Source organism: Excalfactoria chinensis, chromosome 4 (genome assembly GCF_039878825.1).
Source record: "Excalfactoria chinensis isolate bCotChi1 chromosome 4, bCotChi1.hap2, whole genome shotgun sequence".
NCBI lineage: Eukaryota > Metazoa > Chordata > Aves > Galliformes > Phasianidae > Excalfactoria > Excalfactoria chinensis.
In genome coordinates this window covers 72489003-72511688 of record NC_092828.1, presented here as the reverse complement: position 1 = coordinate 72511688, position 22686 = coordinate 72489003, and the positions used below count along the sequence as shown (strand labels likewise).

Sequence of the window (22686 nt, the reverse complement as noted above, 5' to 3'; positions counted from 1 at the left end):
CCAGAAGGGATGTTAACTGATCCCCCATGGGGAAGTTTGTCAGAACCTGTAGATATTTCTGCTTTGATATTACAAACAAACCACTTCATCCAGACTGAAATGCTTGGTTATTTGTACATGTCATTTCCACTGATGTGATTCCCAAGGCAAGTTCTAAATTTCATCAAAGACTTCCTTTTCCTCATTTAAAGCAGAGTGATTTCTGTGTATGGTTTTATCAGTGGGCCAGAAAAGCTGATAAGATTGCTTCCTTCCTCTGTTAGATACGCTTGGACTTCTGCCATGCCATTTTGAAAAGTAATACATTTGCTTTCCTGACCAGTGCAGGAGCAACAAATGGGTGGTGACTCTCTCCATTCACAAAATGCAGTTAGATAACTGACGTAAGCAGCAGAGAATCAAGCTGACAGGCTTGCTCGCAGGTGAACTATTCAGCTTCTCTGCTATTGCATTTACAATAACCTACTGCTATAAGGACAATCGCAACAGTACTATGAAGGAGGAAGATACTGCCTCCTCAAAAGACAGCCTGTGAACTATCATGAACTTCCTTCACAAGGGCAGTAGAAAGGGCCATAAGCTCTTCTCTTTCATTTCCCTCGTTATTCTGCTCTTCTCCTCTTCCCCATCACACACTTCTGATATAGGGCTCTATACTTATCAGCCCTTTACACAGCAGAGTGAGGTAGGTGTGAGGGAAATGATACCATGACTTAATTGAATCCTGCGCTGCATTTCTCCTATGAAGAAGAATTGCTAGGGCTGCAGCCAAAAGTGATTCTGCAGTTCTGTGACAATATGGAGAAGATTTTCCCTTTCCCACTTCATCCCCACAGCAGGAAGAACAAATTTAGATTCAACAGAACCTTCAGTATTTATCACACAGGCTCTTGCATCCTATATTGGACCTCAGCCCAACATGTGAGCAAGCGCAGCACAGAGGGAGCTTGGTATGACTCCTGTGTATAGATGTTAAGAGGTATGAGTTGCTGCAGTTATCTTGTTCCTGAACACAAGCATGAAAGCAGCAGCTGTTTTTACAAGATACACACTATCACACCCTCCTGGGTATAAAAGAAAGAATCAGTCCTGAACTGCTATATAGTGCTTTAACTAAAAAGGACTCCTATTGGTTGGTAAGGTTCCCATAGCTTATTTTTTCCTGTGTCAGTTTTAGCCATATTTAATTTGGGGAAGAGTCTTCTGGAAGACAAACCGGTGTGACACAGCCCAGAGCATCCAGAGCACTTCAGATGCTTCCTTCTGAGGCTATATTGGAACTACCATTACGTCCTTTGTGGTTACTCACCATCCCTGCTCCAAGAAAGAGCAAAGCTCTGGGCATACCTCTGATTGTCCTAGAACACCTATATAATACTTACTGACCAGAAAACCATTGTGAGGAGGGTGGAACAGCACAAATTTTCATGCAAGACATTTTTCTGAGAAGCAGTATCTGCATGATGATATAAAAAATGAACCAGGTTAGTTCTCCGGAAAAGAATATGACCACTACACACACACACAGACGTATGTGTTTAGATATCTCTGTGCAAGTACTTGTATCCATACATACACGTAAGTACTTATATAAAAGTACTTCTATGTAAGTGCTGTAATTATTTGTTCCTTTGATTCCTTATATTTTATACAAGGCTAACACAACAAATTACGCGTTCTCAGGATTCCAAAAAAATAAAGTCTCATCCATTCAACTGCTGAGAGTGGCGCTTGAAACAGTATGGAACAAATTAAATTGCTGAGTTATGATATGGTTAAGTTGAGTATGGCTTGGAAAAACTGCACTTCTAGTGAAAATCAACCTCTTGAGCAAATTTAAGAGGTGAAGTCATAATGTAGGTTGCTTACTGCCAGAGGAAAACAATGTCAACCCACGCTGAAATGCTGACTGACCTGGCAGTAGTCTGAATATTTAGGGTATTAAAAGTACAGTTCTTAAGAAGATTGTAGTTGTTGAATTTGTTAAAAGCTGATTTTTAACTCTAAAATCTGAACTTTGTATCTTCATCACAGTAAAAAGCAATGCAAGCAGGGTGAGGGAAGAAACAGATCAAGAAGGCTTGCAAAGTAATGGGCTTTAATTTTCCATGACAAAAAAATATGTGGTCTAGTGGTCTGGGTGCTGTAGCAGGAGCCAGGAATTTCATGTTTCCCAGCCAGTCTGAATCTCCCAGAAGCCTTAAGAGAGCTGATGATCTATATGCTGTTTTTCAGAGGAAGAAAAGCTCAGTAAAAAGCAATGGCAAAAATCTAATGATATTTTTGGTTGGTTGGTTGGTTTGTTTTACCAAAAGGGGAGATATCTATAACCATAAATTGGGACAGAGAAATTTCTCCAAACTGACCCATTCTGGAAAAACAAGAAGAGAACATAAAATACCAAGCATTTGCTTTGTTTGTGGATAGAAACAAAACTCTTTAGCAGAAGTTGGACTCTTGCAAAAAGGGCCTACAAAATGTAGTATGGATTGCAAATCCACAGATCTCAAGGAGGTAGAAAAATGTTCAACAGAAATGCTGCTTCTCTAAAAATGTACACAGCCTTCTAGAGAATCACAGACTGGGCATTTTAGAAGTTCATAGAAGAATTATCAGTTGCTGTCACTACTGATTATTTATGATCATTGTGATGAGCTGATATTTGTAAATCGCATCTCACTTTCTTTAAGAACTGGAAGGACATTCTTTAAAGAGAGTCAGACTTCTATGCCTGAAGATCTCTGTTCCTTGTTTAGATTTTACAGTGAAATGTTACCTAGGAAGTTGCTTGGCCTTGCTTTTCTATTTGGCAACAGAAAAATACAAGATAACGCACAGCAAGCGCATGGATTAAAGATGGTGAACAAACATCAGGGTATACTTGAAACTGACTCTTGAGGACTAGAAATATTTTTGTTTTTGTTGCTTTGTGTTACAAAGTTGTCGATTCATGACATGCTACGTGTTGATAATAATGCAAAAAGAGAGCACACTCCCCAAAGTCAGCACTTCTGAGAAAGATTATGCAGCACTCTGCTCTCCTCCACTCAGAACTGCCTCTGCACATCTGCCAGTATGCGAGTGCCTTTTTGAAAGCCAGTGACATCAGGCAACAGAGACAGGCTTCATGTGAGTCATAGTGGTGAAAGAATAAGGCAGACTGCAGCTGGACAAATTTATATCCTTTCAAAAATGCAGATTCAGAAAGCCAACTTTATACAGCCTCTTACAGTACATGTTCATCCATACTAATCAAGCCAAACATTAAATCAATACCTCGAGATTGAACACGTGTTTATGAATTTAACCATCATTTTAAGACTGCACTACTTGGGAATGGGTGATCTTTGATTGAAGTTATGAAATTAAATAAACTTACTTGGTCATTAAATTCTCTGAGGGTTTTCTTTTCTCAAAACATATCTGTGCTGCGCCTGTTCTTTTTGATGTGACTTCTGACATACCTTATCTCAAAACACACCCCAAATTATAAATGGACTCCTGAGCGTTCTTGAGTCATTTGTCTGTCCTCGGTACCGACTTCTCCATCATTGCATTGTTTTCCAAAAACGTAACTTCACATACTTGGACCATCTCTGACTTCCAGAAGCCCTGTTTAGAACTGAAAGCTACAGAATACCCACACAGCTCCTAATGAACTGGATATGTTTCCTTCCAGCCACGTACGGGCTTAGTAATGCATGGTATTCCCACCTTCAGAAGCACTAATGCTGAAGTTGGAAAATTGAACAGGAACACACAACACAAATGGCTTATATCATGTTTTCCTGCTGTAAGGAGCTTGAAAACCTATGGAAACTGGGATTTTGCTTAACTTCAAATAATGGAATAATTATGCAAAGTAATTTGCAACTTCTCTGTGCAATAATTCTTGGTCTGCTGCTGGAATAATTTTTGAGCATTTACCACTTCAAATACACATTTTGAATTCTGTTCCCAGAAACTCAGGTCAGCTGACAGGTTTTGTTCCTCTGTTGACAAATCCGATAGGTAATTTCAGTACATAAGTGCAGAAGAGTGAATTTATAAGTGTTGATTCTTTCTGAAGTGTTAATGCCATTTCAATCAGTCCTTTGCATTCACTCACCCACATTCTCTAATATTTCTGTGGTCTCAGCCTACCCTTTTAATATTTTCAAAAGTCCTTTAAAGTAACACGGTCACCCTCCTTTCTAATAGAACATCTTCCCTTTTCTGTAACAAAGCAAACATTTTTGGAGAGATGTTTGGCTAACACGTGTTTGGTTTCATGCCTTACTGACCTTTAAGACCTTACTGTATATATTCTGTCTCTATCCTGACAATGAGTTTAAGTTTCTTTGAACATCATACACTACTTCAGTAAAACAGTATTATTGTTTTAATGCTATTTAGATTTTAGTATCTAGAAACTTCAGTTATACATACTGCTGCACAGGGTGATACATGATCAGCCTTTATAAGCCAAGACAAAAGCATTCATTTGCTCTGCTAAATTATGACAGCCCCCTTCCTTGCACTTTCAGTAGACTTTGTACATCAGTTCCTAAATACTCCAACCAATTTTTTTTCCCAGTACCTCCTCTGGGAGATTATTTCACAATCCAGTGGGTCTCTCTTCAGCTGAGGATTTCTGTTCCCTTTTTGAAGTGTGGTATTTCTCTTGGTATTGCCTAATACACCACTCAGAGCAGAATCCCTGTTAAGAGGGACCACAGTGGGGCTATGATGACTGGGTTCTTCCATATTCAGGGTAACTTTATAGGATGTAATATGCTTCTCATCATTTGATATTCTGAAGTATAAGTTAAATAAACAAATCAAGCCTTTGGGATGCTCAGCAACAATATTAGTCTGCAGCTACACAGTGTACGACTGTTTCATCTCAGGCATAATCTGCAATATTCCTTTACACTCTATGAAATTTGTCACTGGGTTTCTTTTCACAGAATGACCTGGGTTGAAAAGGACCTCAGTGCTCATCTAGCTTCAACCCCCTGCTATGTGCAGCCACCAACCATTAGACCAGGCTGCCCAGAGCCATACCTAACCTGGCCTTGAATGCCTCCAGGGATGGAGCATCCACAGCCTCTCTGGGCAACCCGTTCCAGTGCATCATCACCCTCTGAGTAAATCCTAGTATCCAATTTAAATCTCCTGTCACAGTTTAAAACCATTCCCCCCTTGCCCCTTTGACCATCTTTTGATGTCATCACTCTTACATACTATTTTACTAACCAACTTAACATGCACATTGTATGATATTTATTTTTTCACTTCAGCTAACATTGAATGAGTTTATTTTTCATTTATAATTTGGAGGAGATGATAATAATTTACTTCTGATCCTTGAAGAATCTTTACAGATACAGCTTTACTTTAGATTTAAAGGACTAAGTTTATCTCCGGAGTAAACCTGTTGACAGTTAACACTGTACATGAAACAAACACTCTGTCCCCCACACTTTAAAGGAAGATGCACCAGGACTGAATGATTGAATAGCTCTAGTGATTTCACTTGCAAAATACATGGTGTTTTCTAGTTGACAGATTTAAACCACAGCAACGGAATCATCAGCACTGAAGCTATAGCGGTAGATTACCCTATGAAACTCTGTTGGTCACCACATTCTTCAAACATAAGAAATCCTGCTTACGATTAGAGTGAAAGCAAAGCGGCTGCCAAACATCTGTGAGAAATTGAAGACTGCTCATTTATAATCTGAAACCTGAGTGGACAGCTAGTTGTTGGCCTCTTCCGTCTAGACTGCTGCTGCTCCCCACTCCCATGTGAGAGGGTCAGCCAGGATACCAGTGACCAAAGCATCTCATTCAAGTAATCAGAGTTCACTTGCCTACTCTTTTCTCCCACCTCCATCAAAACATCGGTTTCAGGAAAGCATGATTTTAAAGTTGACAGCTATGAAAATAAAACGCCTGGCAGAGGTTCTAAGGAAAGGCATGCCCTGGTTTCAATTTGTATTACGTAGAGGGCCCCTAAAAGTGAAAAAGCATGTGGTATGCTTGAGGCCCCTTGCAGCTAAAGCACTGGAAAGAGAATAAGTTCAAATATGCCCTATTTTGTTTGCAACCTTTTTCACATGAAGGCACTTTTTTTAACCTCTCAGAGTTCCCTCCTTAACCCTCTTTGGGTTTTTATCCCTCACAAAAGGCTGTCATCTAGAGAACTCAAACTACTGAGTTTGTGAAGTGCTAGTTAAGCTTCCCAAATTGCACTTACAATGAAAAAAGATAGGTATTATATTCTTTCATATAACAGACTGGTAATTTATGGCAATATATTTTTAGGAAAAAAAAAACAAAAACCTGAACAGCTGCCTAAATCTGCATGGCAACATTCTGAAGTAACATACAGTGAAGTGCAGGTAGTTTGAAGCTGGTTTTAGATGGGCTGGTCATTCAGATAGTCAACTGAGTTTAATTACTAATTTACAACATGAACAAGCCAAACTGCAAAGGTGTACACACCATATCACAGCATGGCTGTAATGAATTAAACATCATTATAGAGTCAAGCTGGAAAGATTTGGATACATTTAATTAATATCAATGTGAAGCCAGCATAGCTCAGTGAATAGGTCAAGATCTCAAAAGAGGTGATAGCCAACAAAACTGGAGTAATACTATTACAGTATCAGTGTCAAGAAGCTGGATAAACATGATGATGATGGGACTTATACATTTAATTCATTTTGAAAGTTCACATTTTGGTGAATAAGAGCTATTATTCTATGCTTCAATCTCTGTCTTTTTCCATAGGTGAGGGGGGAGGGTATCAACTTGTCATTTAAACTAAAGCTTTTAGCATTCATTCATTATTATATAGTTTTGTACACAGTAGATTAGATTAATAAATAAATAAATGTATAGTAACAACCATAATTAACATGATAAATGCCTCTTTCTAGTTCCCATGGCATTTTCTTGCAGAGAATTGGACCTCCTTTTAAAATAAATAAATAAAATCACAAGCATAGCTGTGAATTCTGTTGTATTTTTATCCATTTTAATAGCTTAACTGTTCTGATTCATGGAAGCGCTTTTTGCTTTCAATGACACAACATTTGCCAGGTTCACATTAAATCCTTAATCAAATTCCTCCTGTTTCAGTTTATGCTTTTGGGTATAACAGTAGAAATGGTCACACAACAGCAACCACGGAGAAAGAACAGAGACCGTTAAGAACAAAGTACTGACAACCACAGTGAAGATGGCTGATAAGCACATAGCAGAGGTTGCAATCACACAGCTATCACCACTAAGTTTGAGTTGAAACTCGGTATTTGACTAAACAGATCAGAGACACAGAGCTTGCAAATAGGTTACAGCTTAATTTTAGTAGGACTATTTCTTAATTATTACAGGCTAGTGAAAAGAAAAAAACCAACAAATTCTCATGGATACAATGCAGCAGATATTCTAGATGTTTGAAAAGAAAAAGTGCTTGAGAAAACATAAAATCTAAAAAGAATAGAATGAAATATGAATGGAAGGTGGAATTTTTTTTTCATTGTACATGCTGGAAACTAAAACTGAGTGACTTCAAGCTTAGCCCAAAACAATGATTTCTACAGGCTTTGTCTAGGTTCTTGGATCGTTCCAGCACTGCTTCTAAATGTCACCCCAGTGACTGCCAGACTGTACACAGAACTGTGCAAGGGGTTTTGGTGAGATGGTGTGATAATGCAGGCTACTCTGTGGGATATGTGATACAGGTAGCAGACTCAATACTGATAATTAAAGCTTTCAAGGAGATGTTGGAAGATTCTGCAAACCTGAGTGCTTCCAGAGGCACCCCCCTATTTGCCAATAGTCTGACTTTATGATTCTCCAAAGGCAATCCAAACTTAAAACGAACATTATCAAGGAATGAGGCTTTACAGACACTATCATAGGCACTTTATCCACATATATGAAGCCTAAATGAATCCTCAGCATCATATAAGCATTGGAATCTAAATCAAAGCTTCTCATAATTCAGAAATAGCCTGTTGCTCTAGTCTGAGTCCTTAAGAAATGGTCTACTTCCTCTCTAGATCTCTGGAATCTGCCAGGTTAGGGCCAGAAATCACATTTAAACATGTGTGACCTCAAGGGAAGTTCCACACAGGGTGCGGCTGTTCAAACTGGCCTTATTAAGTGCTCCTTTTGCTCAGAGTTCATTTTCCAGAAACCCTTTTGTTGGTCTGATGATGCATGTAGTCTGGGTACATACGTTTGAGCTATATGTTCTCTCAACACCCCAAAGGGAAATGCATTACATTTCATGGAAGATAGGAAAAAAAAAAACAACATTCAGGAAGATTATATTAGTGAACAAATCCAAGACGCATCCAAATGAAATTTCTGGTAAGTATATATTCAAATGGAATTATTTGCTTAAAGAAAGCGTATCATGTCTAAGGCACCACTTATTTCTAGAAATGTGCTCCTGATTACTTAAATGAAAGAGGTTTCCTGATGAATGCAAAGAATTGCTGGTTTCTTTACAGCCAATCTGCTTGTTCAATTTTTTACTCCCACTTCCTTTCCCCTCATTGCTGCTTCGTGCTCTGGTTGTGGACTGTTTAGCATTGCCTTTACTGCCACTTAAATTAAGCTATCAGTGTAGATGCTGTAAGCATGTGACTTCATGGATGCCTTCTCCGTGTATTCGCTGCACTACCGTGCTTAAATTATTTGAAGCTTCTCTTATCAGAGATATCCTAAAGTTTCTGTCAGACCTGTGCAGGCATTTGATCTGGTAACACAGATGGAAGTATCTCCTGCATAGCTATGCAAAAATGAACTGAATTTGTTTATTCATTTGCTCACTATAGACTGGATCCTGCTACTTGCATATGCATATGCTAGCAATATCCATGGTATCAAATATGATGGCAAGCCACCTGACTGAGCTACTATCATTTCATTCCAAAAAAGTCCCCGTATGTAGAAAGCAGCTGCAAAAGATGCTTACTGCTTTCATTTTTCACAGCAGGGCATATTAGGCCAATGTTTTAAAGCAATAAAATAAATTAAACCTCACAATCTCAGATGAATACAAGTCCACCTGAGATTTTAACAAGTCATATTTAGCCATTCAGGCCCCCTAAAAAATAAATAAATAAAATTGAACACCAACTAGCTTACAATGTGCCTTACGGAACAATCTTCTAAGCTGCAAGTTCTGCAGACCTCAAGCAGCCTGTTAAAATCTGCGCAACAGATCAAAAAGCAAAGCGTAACATTTTGTGTATTTCAGTTCATCCGCTATGCTTATTTTTCTTATTACACTTTGCATACTTCAATTTAGATAACAGAATTTGCAAATTTGCAGCTTTTGACAGCTGCAGTTGCTTTGCTGCTTAATTCTTTATATGAACTTATTATCTGCCTTTTCCAGTAGATTTTGAAGTTTCCAACATCATAAATTATCCACCATTATATGTTCACATGCAGATATGAGTAAATATTTAGGATTCAAATCAGAATGCAGCAATTATGATAATATTCACTGGGATTATCTCAATATTCTTTCTTTCAGGGCAATATTATTCATTAATAGGGCACGTTCATCCCCAGTAAGGTATCTCTAGTAGGGAAACTTAGAATCATAGAACAATGGAATCACAGAATGGTTGGGTTGGAAGAAACCTTGAAGCCCACCAAGTTCAGATATGTACAGATATCATACAAACATACTTGACTCTTTGCCCCTGCTACAGCTGTCACCCTTCCCTTCAATGTACCTAGGTCACTGGCCCTGGCCTCAAGCAGCAGAGACTGCAAAGGATGATAAGGGATACATAAGTCAGTCACCAGCTCTTACCAGCAGGGAGAAGGAAAAGCAGAGTAAGCTCCTCCCTCTTACTACTGGAGCATGCCAAGCTCTAGAAGCCTCAGATTCCTGCTGCAATGCTATTGGGAAGGTTTATACTTTTACACACTGCTGCTATTTCCTGCAATTGCCATGCAGTGGGGAAGCACTGGGTGCACAAATCTCTCTGCCCACCCTTTGATGAATGTCTCTGTACTCCCCTTCTGCACATACAGACCAGTTTTTCACAACGTATATTCAGGGACACAAGGACCGAATATAGAAGTGTAGAAATTTGGACAAAGATCAGAAGACTCTTTTCTGCCTGACAATTCATTTTATACATTCTTTCTGTAGTAAGCACTTTTTTCCCCACCCTGGGCTGATGTACCTCCTTTCCTCAGTACTCAGGTTAAAAACTGTAAATTCGAGTTTGTTCTCAAGTTAGTGTTAACCAGGAGTTCTTGGAACAATATGAATGCATTCGTATTTTTAGCACACCTTATGTCTTTTGCACCTGCAAAAAGCTAATTTACACAGGGATTCAGTCAACAAAAAAAGACTAAATATCATTAGCCCCATATCTACCCCAATGATACAGAAGTCAGCAGAAATATCCTGCCAAATTGAAGATTCAGCAATCAACCTTTTCATTTCCACAGAGAAATGATAAACCAAAAATTGCAATATTGTTCATCTGCGAGTTTTCATCAGTAATATTCTCCAACTGGTACTTTGTTACTATTATTGAACTATGAATCTGAACAGAATGAAATTGACCTCCTAGTTCATTTCAGTTAGTGCTGCTTATGAGCAGCTGAACTATTTTAAACAAGCCAAATACCAGTAGCTGGAAGTGACTTTGTGACCTACAGAAAACAAACAGAATCCTGTGTAAGTCATCATCTTTGCACAGTAATCTCTCCTTTATGTAATACTAATCTTATTGTTCTGGCAGCTAATTGAAAAGAGCGTTTTCGAAAACTGTTTCAAACTCAAAGCTCTGAAAAGGAATTTCATAAACTAAAGTCTAGCTTCTGTTTTCATTGAACCACTCTGTAATTGATTTGCTCATATAATAAGATTTCCAGCAGCGAAGGGCCATGTCCTTTTTCAAAACATTCTTGCATCCTATGAGGGTAATGCAATATTCAGAACTAAATCTGGTTTTAATTTCTGTAATTCCTCATTACTTTTATAATAGCAAAAACTTCCTGATCTATAACTTCACAAGGAATAAGATACTGAAGCACAGATCTGGATTCAAATTTTGTGTCTGGAGTCAATGATAAATATCAAAAGAATTGAATCCAGCAGTTATTCTGAAAATGTGAGCTAGCAACATATTTACTTAAAATGAAGGAACAGCTTTATTGATTCCACCAAAATCCAGGAGCCACTTCACTTTATTTTTGCCTAAGCTATTTTATTCTTTCCAGCTGGCTGATTAGATGGAGCAGAAAGGCACTAGAGGGACCTGGATGGACTGGATCGATAAGCCAAGATCACAACAACCCCAGACAACCCTACAGGCTTGGGGAAGAGTGACTGGAAAGCTGCCTGATGGAAAGGGACCCTGGTGTGTTGATGGGCAGTCAGCTGAATATGAGCCAGCAGTGTGCCCAGGTGGCCAAGGCCAATGGCATCTTGGCTTGTATCAGGAATGGTGTGGTGAGCAGGACTCGAGAAGTAATCCTGCCCCTGTGCTCAGCATTGATGAGGCCTCATCTTGAGTTCTGTGTTCAGTTTTGGGTGCCTCAATACAGAAAAGACACTCAGGTGCTGGAGCAGGTCCAAAGAAGAGCAGTGAGGCTGGTGAAGGGCCTAGAAAATATTCCCCATCAGGAGCAACTGAAGGAACTGGGACTGTTTAGTCCCAGGGGGGATGAGGCTGAGGGGAGACCTCATTGCTCTCTTCTAATACCTGAAAAATGATTGCAGTGAGTGGGACTGGTCTCTTCTCAACTGGTGATAGGTGACAGGATGGGGGGAAATGACACCAGAGGAGGTTGGATATCAGGAAAAATTTCTTTACAGAAAGGGTTGTTAAACACTGGAATAGGCTCCCCAGGAGGGTGGTTGAGCCACCATCCTTGAATGTGGCTAAAACCATTTGGATGTGGTGGGGGATATGATTTAGCAATGGGTTGTTATAGTAGCATGCTTAGGATGTGGTTGGACTTGATCTTGAAGGTCTTTTCCAACCTGAGCTATTCTATGATTATTTGAGTCTTAGACTTTTGCCTTCACAGCATGGGCTAAAGAAATAGGATACCAGAAATAAAAGTAGAACTTAAATACTAAGTGTAAAAGATGATATTTTATCACAAAGATAAAGTGCCTTCTGAACTATTTAGCAATCTAAGAAATTATTCCTCATAAAAGAAGTCAGGCTCTCAATTCCCAGCATACACCACAGGTGCTGAATACATTACAGTCCTTTAAGAGGAGTCTTTGTTGAGTTCCATAGTAGCCAGCTCCAAGTAGAGTATGAGACAACACATTAGTAGAAAGGAAAAGAAAAAGGGAAGCACTTCTGCTGCAAGGCTCTATGTACTCAGAACGGTACACTGGTCATAACAACTCAGCTAATCAACAGTCTAACCTACCTCCTGCTACGCTGACATTGTGCTTCAGTTGATAATGCAACTTCTCAGAGCCACTGTGTTTCAGAACAAGTTGTACTTGGCAGATGGCCATGGTGCTGAGTGATCCTTCTCCTGTGGGATTCCAGAGCTTCCACAAACAAAACAGGTCACTTTCCACAAACGCGACATAAAAGAAAGATTGAAAATGTCAGTGTTGACGCTGGATGCCTGCTGAAATTAGTATGCAGAACCAAGCATTGTTTACAATGCAGATAACTTAATGGAAATAAATAAATAAATAAATCACGCTCTACCCCCACCCAACTTGTGCTCTCACACACAGACACACCACCACACCAAACAGCTGGCTGAAAAGAGTCTGAAAAGGACACCCACAAATTGATGGATTTGAACTATTGCTAATGAGTGCACATCTGCTTGAAAGCAAGCATTATCCCACCCTGCTTGCAGGGCAAGCCTCGTTCTGCCAGTCAGTGCTATTGGAAGGAATTCACACATAGATCACAACAAACACTTGGGATATTCCTCAGTCTTCCTTAAAACCAATCAGTGAAAACACCATTTGTACATTTGAAGGACATTTTTATGTTCAGGGTTTTTTGCTGCGTTTTTTTGCTCTTTAAAGATATTTGATGAATAGGAATTGTAGTGTTTTGCCCATAGATTAGTGCTGGGGGGGGGATTTCTCTTTTGTATACTTTTTGTACAGTAGGCAATGGTTTAAACTTTACTCTTCGGTTTATTAATGCAGTTAAAAGATACTTGAGTAAATGTCAGAGAAACATCTTTTTTTGTTTGCCAACCAGATTCATCTCAGTGCAACTTTCAGATCACGCAAGCAAAACCAATCCTTGGAGAAAACCAAATGTTATGTGTGAATTAGTAGAATGGCACACTTGCAAAAACAATGTTCTTTCTAATGTTAGAAAACAGGCTCACTAAAATATAAAATGGCATATGGAACATTGTTAAAACGCTCTGGAAAGCAACCCATCAGTGTTACTGTTGATATGCTTCAGATTATGCCACAAAAGAGGGTATGTCAAAACACAGGGGACTATTCATTTAGCTTTAGCAGGCTTACAGCTGTCTTGATTTCTCTCCCACGGATCCACTATGTTTATACCAAGGACAGTGGATTCTCAGAAAACAACAAAAAAAAAAACACAACAAAAACCACCATCAGGAGAACATGAGCAATTGCCACAATTGCAGATATAACCCACAGAATCCAAGAAAAGAATAAAAATTAAATCAGGATGATTTGCTTCCTAAACAGACTTCCAAATCAGGAAAAGCCTCAGCAGACTATTCAGTAGAAGGTACTACTGTATGAACATCAATAGCATTTCAATCATACACCATCTTGGACATACCAATATTTTTACATTAACAAGTAATTCATTTCACGGTAAACCCGTGAAAAGATGTTAGGAAATAAAGGAGAGAGAGCATAAATTGATTAGCCAGCCTGCTGGTTTGGATTCTTTACAGTTTTCATGTATGTCATGCTTCTGCAGCCTCATTGTATGGCTTCAGCAAAAGCTGGCTTGGCACTGACAGCTTATACAGTTTGTTTATTTGTACCCACTTGTGTTAGTACCGGAGCTGGCTGCCTACCAATTTCCCTGTCTCCATGGATTATCTTCTCTATTTTCATACATTTTCTGGAGCCTGATGGCAACTGGGTATTAGAATAAAACTAGAGTGCTATATGGAATCCTTGCAGTAAATTTAGAATTTTAATCAAGATTTCTTCTATTGTGGACATGGAATTCCAAAGCAGTTAATATTTAATCACAATCACTTCTATTTTGGAAACAATAATAGAAACTTGTAACAGCTATTTTTAGTGGAATGTTGGTCTTAAAAAAACCTGCTTCTGTGAAAAAGCACTATTCAGTCCACAACTAAAACTACATCTGTGCTTAAATATGTTCTGAAATCACAGTCATAGGAAGGCTAAAATTTGATCCTCAGTTGCTTCTCTACTGCTGAGTGTTTGAAATCTCTATTATGTTGGGCTGACTGTACTTGTTTCATAAAAAATAAAAAACAAAAGGAAAAATAGGATTAACTGAAGCCAACTCTCACTTCACTCAGAGTCACAAGGAGAATAGAAGGGAAAATGGGTACAGGTTGCATTGGGAGAAGCACCATCTCAATTTAAGAAAGAATTTTTTAGACAACCTCACCTAGGCTCCTTTGTCCCAGGAAAAGTTGAACCTGATAATCTTTGGAGGTCCCTTCCAATCTGGGCAGTTCTATGATTCTGTAGTCATCTATTATACTTTAATTATTGTAACTGCAACAGCTTGATCCAGTTTATCCTGTGGATATAAGGATGGAAAGTTTGATTAATGTTTCTTTCCCAAATTGCAGTCTAATTCCCTCCCAGCCCAAGAAACCAAAGTCTCTGAAAAGCCCTCTTTCACAAACATGTAAAACCTCCTCAGAAATCTGGATAAACAATCAGGTACCTGGCATGCAATGAGCTACGTGCCATTACAACTACAAAACCCACTGGGACAACCAGTCATCGATTTTAACCCCTGTCCTTTTAACCATTCATTTATCCAAGTGAGGATTTTCCCTCTTAATCTCTGAGGGTTTTAGTTCTGTGGGAACTATTGGTAGGTGTGAATTTTTGTTGGCTTTTGGAAATTAAAAGAGGCTGCAATGCTTGTTTATTTTCTTCCCGCCCCTCCACCCCCTATTCATCTGCTTCACTTTTTTTTTTTTAGAGATTCCAATAGATTTGTGTCAAAGCTGGGTTGACTTGCTCTGAACAGGTAATATTTATTCCTGTGTGCACTTACTTTACTCCTTAAGTAGTTTCTACTAATTTACCTTTTGGAGGGTTCAATACTGTAGGATTGCTATCCTTAGAGAGGGAAACATGATCCATATTCTTTTGCATATCACGAGCAGATATTTCCAAGACAAGCTTTCATTTGGCTGTAACTATTGCATATCAGTTGGCAGCTGGGTTCTTGCACAAGTCATTGCTGTGTACTTGAATAAGAGATGAATGATCTGAATTAAATTAAAAAAAAACCTTTGGAAAAAAAACTTAAAATGAACATGTATAATTTAATTAGCATATTTTCTACCTCCTTTATTTTCCAGTTTTGCTCAGTTACAAATCACACAGTTTAATGAAATCAGTGTCCCACTGTCAAGTGGGCAGGGCATTTCTGACCTGTAGACTGAAGCACAGCATGGAAATATCCAAACCTGTTTTAAGGGAAGAGTTCAGATGCCAAAAGCAATCTAACTGAGGTGTCAGGGAATTCAGCATTAAGCAATTCACCAAACAGAACCCTACCCTTGTTCAGGATGACTCAAGTCACCCATTGTAACAATAACTCAGGAATGCCGGGCAGTTTACCATGAAACTATCACACTCTTTCATCTAATAACAGATTAATATATTATTCAGGTTTTCTGAAGCCAAAGGTTTGCCCACAGTAGGTTGTGGGGCACTGCACAAATACCTGATGCTACCTATGCCATACTCAAACCAGAGGTTACAGTGAATGTTTGCAGAGCACAACATTGGGCAAAGCAGTTGTGCTGCTATTTTGCAAAGGCTGTCGACCTAGTAAGTCTGAGTAGTGCTCTGTTAATGTAGCTACAACTGCTTTTAGGACCTGAGTTCTGTATGCACTGCACAGCACCCAGTAAACATTCTTGAGACCCTCTGTTTACTCATGGATCAAGCATGACAAGCATAACAGCCAGGTAAACTTCTCAGATCACCAAGTATAGCCCAAGGCCCTACAGGGGAAATATTTCTTTTGGTGAGAAGACAAACTAAGGCTTTAAAGATCTCTCAGTATTAGCTTCTCTGCTGAGACTCCTGGCTACCTTTTAAAGAGCAAGCCATGATATGTACAGACTGAGGGGCAGCCTAGTGTTACAGCCAGACTTTCAGCTAGCTTGTGCCAAAAAGGATCCATCCCTCCCTGTCAGCTTCTGCCTCCACATTCCCAGTCTTTCCTGTCATGAAATAGGACTGTAAAACTCTTAGTTTCTTTCCAACTTCTCGGTATAGAAATTAAACCTTCTGCTTAAGTCTTACAACTACAGTGCTTACCACGTATAAAGTCTTGCTCAGTCTCTGCTGCTGTACCAAAGGAGAATCTTCTGACCAACAAGCCTATGTTACCTAAGCTTAGCCTTGCTTCATAAATGTTAATTTTTTTTTATTTTTATTTTTTAAGCCAGAAATCACAGTCATCTCCCTTGGAAAAAAATAAAATAAATTCTCATTATGCTCTAAGTCCTTTGTTCCCATTTCCTTTCTCACAGCACTTACATCTTTCCATGGTGAAAGATGCTGTGACTGTCTGTAGAGAATTGTATAGGGAAAATTCACGGTATAAACAGGAGATAGAAAGTGCATATTTGCAAAATAAGCCTCTGCAGATTTTAGTCAGCTTTGCTTCTTAGTTTTTAAGAATAATCTTGGTAGGTTTTGGTCTTCTTGTTGTTGCTTTTCTTAATAATAGCTTATTGTTTGTAGAAAAAGGATTTCCTTGTTTGACAGTCGCCAGTAATAATTCAAAGTAAAAACTATTCCAAGCTAGGAAATAGAACTGAAAGGAGCATTACACCCTGTTGGATGTCTGCAAGATGAGCATAAATTCAGTACATGATGAACTAAGACTGTAAACCTGCTGTCCTAATGTTGCTCAAGCATACATACAGAACTGAATGCAAGGTACGCTGTTCCCATAAACTGTATTTCTAGATTAAAAGAAAAAGGAACCCAGACCCAGTACCTCATCTGGCCTTTGGAGTGCACTGCTCTTTGTCCTGTACCAACAAGTGATGAGGCACTGAGGAATGTGATTGTTTTTTTTTTTAACTGTGGTAGGACACTAACAGACAAAAGGTTTTCAGTGTTTCTGTTCCATAAAGCCAAGCCTGCGCTTGTGAGAGGGACTTGTTGTTTTTCAGTCCCTCAAGCTTAACTCACAGAATTTGTTATCCTCGGTTCAGCTGGTTAGCTTTATTGATGAAAAGTCATTCCGGTCACTTGAGAATCTAAATCAGACTTGTGCTTAAGTTTTTGTCAACCCTTATTTGTGTATTATATTCATCAATAAACAATCCCACAGAGGTTTCTTTTGAGAGAAATGGAGAAGTTTTGTTGGGTCTTGCAGTCTGGTTTCTGTAGCAAATAAAAACAGAGTGTATTCCTCTAAGGAAGTATTGATATGAATCATTCTATTTAAGAAAAGATGTATTAGAAGGGAGTGAATCATTGTTTGCTCTATGCAGTATTTCAGCACAGTATAGGCACAAGTATTATTCATCCAGATGTGTAGGTACTTCACTAAAACACCGTTCTTAAGAATTCTAGCCATGGACATATTTTCCTTCTGGAATTTATGACTGCCTTCCCTGCATACTGATACAACCAAAATCATTGCAAGCAAAGCAGTCTATCTAGCATTATCAAGTGCATGCACCTATTCTCCTGCTAGGCTACTCACACAGACTAAAAGCACTCAAACTACATATCACTGATTCTAGTTAGCACTTAGATGGGAGATCATAAAATACAGAATTAGAACTGATGTAGAACAAAAAAATTGCAGCTGACTATTCAATACATATTAGACCCTGTAAATAAAAAGACTGATTTATTTAGTCCTACTGCTGGTAGGTAAATTCACATGGAAGAAAAAAGGAAGCCTAATTCCATGCTCTGGAATCAGAACTTCATGGATAAAAGTTATTTTCCATTTCTAGAAAAGATGTGTAAGAAAAAGAGTTATCAGCATAAATTCTTTCTTCCCTCGTGATTTCAATTAGTGATACATACATTCACAAACTATTTTCACTTGCAAAACTGAAAACACAGCACCAACAGATTAGTTACAAGCAAAGACTATTGCAAGAGAAAAGGGAAATATTTTAAGAAACATTTCTTAAAACTGTGCTATTTACAAGTAATTAATACAAGTAATAGTCTATTAAAATACAATTGAAAACATGTGCAAATGAACTTAACCTAAAGACTTTCATGGTAAACATCATTTGCCTCTGTAATAGAATAAATGATGCCTATCAAGTCAGTAAGTTACATGAGAAGGGAAACAATTTCATGCCAATGGGATGGAAGACTGACAATAGTATATTATTTTAATTGTATCCTCTTTCTGCAAAAAGTTCAGTTTCCCTTACAGTAGGCATGGATGTTCTGTACTTAATCAATTATAAAATTCACAGTACAGCAGTGTTTTCATGTTGATTATCCAGTGCAAGATAAATACAAACTACCAAACATCAAACTTCTCTACCACGTGGTAATAAATTACTTGTACCTAGTTCAGCAGTAGCCAAATAGTGCTTTGATACAGCTACTTGGCTTGAAAAATCTAGACTTCATTTCAGTATTCTGCAGGGATTGATTCTGTGACCCTGTATAAGCTGAGTATAGTACACCTCATGGAACGGACTTAAGGTACATGCTATGTTCCCCACCCATCCACAGCAAACAAGATGAGATCTTCCTAACAGAAGACATGCACACGTTCATCAAATCAGCTTTGGCCACATTTGCAGAGTATCTAAAAGGAAATTATAAACCACAACTTTTTCTTTGTTTAGTTCACCTGTTCATATCAACCTTAGTTTAGTTTCTAGCTTACAGTTGAGTTTATATTGATTTCGGTCAATCTTAGTTTAACTATTTATGTTAATTGTCTACAGAATATGAATACTAGTTCCATGACTACAGTTGGCTGCACTCCGACCCACCATATTGACTCATGAACTCAGTGCCCCTCTGTCATTCATTTAAAACCTCATTTTTGTGTGTGAGTCAAAAGCTAAGGATTCTCTTAAACAATAAATTTCTAACGTCTCATTCTTGGGTGTCAGCTAATCATCGGTGAACTCCTTGCAAGTATTTAAAAAAACAAGCCAGAACACTTGTGTTGAATCACCAGTGCACTCTACCACCTTTTGGTCAGGTAATGTACACAAGAGTCTCTCTCGTTATGGGTGCTACCGAAGAACCAAATTCCTACCTGTTCTGGCAATCCAGAGGCTGTATTTAATATTTTAGAATTTACAGAAATTTATTAAATCTTAGGCACTCATGCTTGCTTTAGCTTGTACAGGCAGGCTCTAGCACCCTATAATCCCTCCAAATGAAATCCTAAGCACATGGGAACAGAAAAATAGTGACAGCCTACCCAAATACTAATATTTTTAATCCTAAGTGAAAGGGACCTCAAGGACCATGAAGTTCCAACCCCCCTGCCTGGCTTCAATTAGTACAGACATCATAACCTATTTTAGCATTCTATAGATTCGATGCTAAGCCTGAAAATTTATTAGAAAGCAAAGAAATAAGCTGCACTAAGTTTCGCATGAGAATTTACACAAGCAAATTCAGATTTCATACATCCGTGGGCATAAAACACTCAAAAAGTACTTATGAAAAATACTGTCCTTAGCAGAGGGTCAATAGGGTAGGCTTTCCCTACTGTATTTTGAATCAGAAAGTTACCGCCTTTGTTAACTGGTTTTCAATTTCGAACAAAGTTATTTCTGAGTTTTAGCTAAGCAACTTTAGACACCACTGGCCTTCAGGTCTTTGATATCCCAACTAACTGGGGTTTGTCAAACAATTCTACAGGAAATATTTCTGAATAATCAGTAAATCATTTCATGCAGAACTGTATTTTCACAAATAAATAAATAAATAAAAGATCAGAAATAGAGCAAATGGTTGAGTGTAGCTATAAATTGTACAACCTTTCCTATCTTCAGTGGTCTTACTATCTACAAAAGTGCTCTAGAATTTGTGCATAGCCAAGAACAGAACTTTGTTAAAGAGAAATGGGAATGAAGCAGCCGTATTTTCTGACATACCATAAGAATTTTTTTTTGCAGTGAAAGCACACTTTGCCTCCCTTTTTACTCTTAAAATTAAGAGAGTTCTCTCTCCATTGTCTGCAGAAGGAAAATTAACACACACAAGTATCAGACTCAGTCTTAATTTCTCATTTTAGGCTGCACCCACTTCTAAAGTAACAGCACTTGTGCCAGCGTTTGTTTGTTCAGCAGCAGTTCTAGTGGCAATATTTTTATAATAAAAATATTTTTATAAATATTTTACTTCAGAAATACTCAAAACACATTAATTTGGACAAATAATCAAGAACATTAACCAAATAATTTCCCCCCCCCCAAAGAAGTTTGAGGACAGATACAATTAATCATCTATTTTAGCTTTGCTCAGGCAAATGCAAGCAGCCTTTAGTGATATCCCTTGTTATCTGTACTTACTCATCACCACAACGAAGTTTTTTTAACTTGTTTTACATGCCTGCTTTGTGTGGACAATATAATGACAGAATGATTTGGACTGGAAAGACCATACAAGAGATCATCCAGTTCAAAACTATGCACAGTGACACCTCCCACTTGATCGGGCAGCGCAGGACCTTGAGTACTTTTAGTGATGAGGCATCCACAGTTTCTCTGGACAGCCTGTTTTTCTGCTTCACCACCCTCACAGTTAAGCAAATAAACACATACTACTTTCAGCAAATTTTCCTTCCATCCTTTTTTTCTTTTCTTTTTTTAAGTAGAAAATACAGGAGTGACTAAGAAATAAGATCAAGAAACTGTAATGATGATCACGTCCACCTGACATGCTGAAGTTAAAAAAAAAAAAATCTTGAGCAATTAATAACTAAAGTGTATTTATATTCTTTTAATGTTACATCCCACTGTTGGGCTCTGCATGTTGTACACCGTTGTCATCAGGATACTGATGTAGACAGATGACAAAAATGCTTTCCTACATGTAATGCTACAAATCTAGTTTAAACCCAACCACTGAGCAAATATGGTATTCAATTCTAACTGTATCCTTAACACCATAGCAAGCATGACTTCAGTACTGACTCAGCTATAATGATGAAATCTGTTAGAACTCTGACATCCTTTCTTGAAGCACAATGGATTTTTTTCCTCACTCATCTCCCATTCAAGTACAGACGAGGCCCAGCTCTGTTTAGTTTGAGATATTACATGATCCTACCTCAAGCACAAAAGCAGTTCAACTAACGTGCTTATTGGCTTTCTTAATGTTAAAGTGATTAACATGTTGCCTCTTGCTGACTTTGTGACTCAAATTAGACATTCAACACTGCTCATTTCCAGAGTTATTTACTTTCCCCCCCCCACTACTGTTGCAAAAGCAATTGCTTAAAATGGGACACTGAGATACCATTTCTATAAAAATTGTTTGTTGTATGTATTTTAATTAGCAGAAATCTAGCAATAGATGTATAATAAACAAAATTGCCAACTCAAGGATCATAATGCATTCAGTAACAGTGCTGATTTTCTAATGAAAAAATCTATTAATTTTTATACCTATAATTTGTATCAAGTGTCTCTTCTGTTCTGTAATATTTGTTCTGTAGTGAAGGTACCTTTCAGTGAACATTGGGCAATGCTTAAGAGTCACGCTAGCAGATCTGAACTCACGCTGTTGGTGTGCTATACTGAAGTAAAGCAGCTTAGGACAAAGAAACTGCAAAGGTTAACCAGCCTTGCTGAATGCTTGGATTTCTTAGTCTGAGCATGCTATCATGGCAACACAACTGAACAGCTTTCAGATATTTCAAAGGGTTTATAAGGTCTGTGATAGCATGTTAAAATATTGCACAGCTTTGAATCACAAACAGCTCATTGGCTATCTTGGATTTTGAGCAGAAAAACTTAAGTTGGTCTGCACAGACACATCCAGACCCATTCTAGTAAAGAGTCAAAATAGGTATAATATATTTTATGATCTTGAAATAAATATGTAGGGCCAAATACAACTCATAGTTATACAAGAGCTGTCAGGAGTAACTCATTTCCATATTTAATTTGCAGATCATTAACTTCAGGTTTACATCTGAAGTGCCCCTGAAAGCAGGATTTGCTCCTATAACTTGGAGGTGTTAGAAACAACTGGTCATCCATCTCAGAAGAGACTTCAGCTCAGCTGGTGTGAATATTTACCCTTTATGTACTAGGTATCACCATAAAGACGGAGGGACATGTAGCTTTAACAGAGAGATTTGCTGTAAAACACAGGATTAATATTACTGAAGTTCAGCATATGAAGAACTAATTAAGGTTTGCTACAATATTTTAATAATTTGTCTGTTCTTGACATATCTCCCTTACCTCTCCCTTCCACATTCTAATTCCATCAGTTCCAGGTCTAAT

The 22686-nt window shown here is 38.2% G+C and overlaps 1 protein-coding gene across 2 annotated transcripts in view; it reads right to left on the bottom strand.

Annotated features, from left to right (window-relative positions):
* The window catches only part of NXT2 (nuclear transport factor 2 like export factor 2), a 68725-nt gene that overhangs the window by 33311 nt on the left and 12728 nt on the right, over window positions 1–22686 (bottom strand). For both annotated transcript variants that reach the window (XM_072334306.1, XM_072334307.1), the window contains exons 3-5: window positions 15280–15444; window positions 14625–14759; window positions 12430–12578 (exon numbers count right to left, since the gene is read on the bottom strand). The gene's annotated coding sequence lies outside the window, so the exon portion shown is untranslated. The remainder of the gene's footprint in view (window positions 1–12429; window positions 12579–14624; window positions 14760–15279; window positions 15445–22686) is intronic.